The sequence below is a fragment of the Prenolepis imparis genome, unplaced genomic scaffold (genome assembly GCF_030444845.1).
Source record: "Prenolepis imparis isolate NDT839.2.m4 unplaced genomic scaffold, iyPreImpa1.0 SCAF_3, whole genome shotgun sequence".
Classification (NCBI taxonomy): Eukaryota; Metazoa; Arthropoda; class Insecta; order Hymenoptera; family Formicidae; genus Prenolepis; species Prenolepis imparis.
The window spans coordinates 3,622,201-3,623,321 of record NW_028141161.1 but is presented as its reverse complement, the minus strand read 5'-3'; the positions used below and the strand labels follow the sequence as shown (position 1 = coordinate 3,623,321).

General features: G+C 42.5%; 1 long non-coding RNA gene across 1 annotated transcript; it reads left to right on the top strand.

The window, feature by feature from the left end:
* On the top strand, positions 1-780 carry LOC145933467 (uncharacterized). Its single transcript, XR_014424867.1, has 3 exons — positions 1-280; positions 369-571; positions 647-780. It is a non-coding gene; the product is annotated as an uncharacterized LOC145933467 (long non-coding RNA).
* The last annotated feature ends 341 nt before the right edge of the window (positions 781-1,121 follow it).

Here is a 1,121-nt window from a genome sequence, read left to right as displayed (position 1 = left end):
TTAAGATGTGTCCAACGCGCGAGGGAGAGAGGAAATCTTATTCCAAATCGTCGAAATGCAAATGCACCATTGCATTATGGTGTAAATGAGGAAGAAATAATCCTGAGAGAGTTTGAAGAGAATCACCAGAACAGTGTGCGACGTGCAGCTCGAATACTCGGCCTCTCGCGATACGTGGTGCACCGTACTTTACGCCAAAACGGATTGCAACCGTATCATTTTCAGCGAGCACAACAACTTTTACCGAGAGATAGAGAACAGCGCGTCTACTTTTGTGAAGGTATTTTATCATCCTCAATTTCATGTTTTCGCGTTATTAAAAAAAAAAATAAATAAATAAATATTAAAAATCGGCGAAACACACGTAGGATTTCTCGCTCAATGCCGGCGAGATGAAGCTTTTCCGGATCGTATTGTTTGGAGTGATGAAGCGACGTTTACGCCGAACGGCGTATTTAATAGCCGTAATTTTTTATATTGGGCAGATGAAAACCCGCACGTTGTTCGGCAGTGTACGTTTCAGAATCGCTGGACAATAAACGTATGGGCAGGAATAATTGCGAACCGAATTGTAAGTAGCAAAATTTCTTATTAAGAAATTTTCTTTTGCAGCTTTAACAAATCATTTTTTTTCGACAATTTTTAGATCGGCCCTTATTTCTTACCACCGCGACTAAATGGCGAAGTCTATAGACGTTTTCTGGAAAATGAATTACCTGTTTTACTCGAGGATGTTCCTCTCGGCGTAAGAGCAGGTCTCATTTTCCAACATGATGGGGCACCTGCGCATTTCTCGCGTCAAGTGTGTGATTTCTTAAATACGCACTATTGCGAAAGATGGATCGGTCGAGGTGGTCCAATTATTTGGCCAGCGCGATCGCCAGACCTCAATGTGCTCGATTATTTTGTGTGGGATCACATTAAAAATTTAGTCGAGTACAGGCGTGAAAGCACAGAAGCAGAGGTACGAGAAGCAATTCTCGCTGCTTTTAATGCCATCACGCCAGGAATGGCGTATCGTGCTACGCGAAATATTGTTCGAAGGGCCGAAATGTGTTCGCACGAAGGAGGATGTCATTTCGAACAACTCCTGCATTAAAATATGAGAGTGGATTAGACCT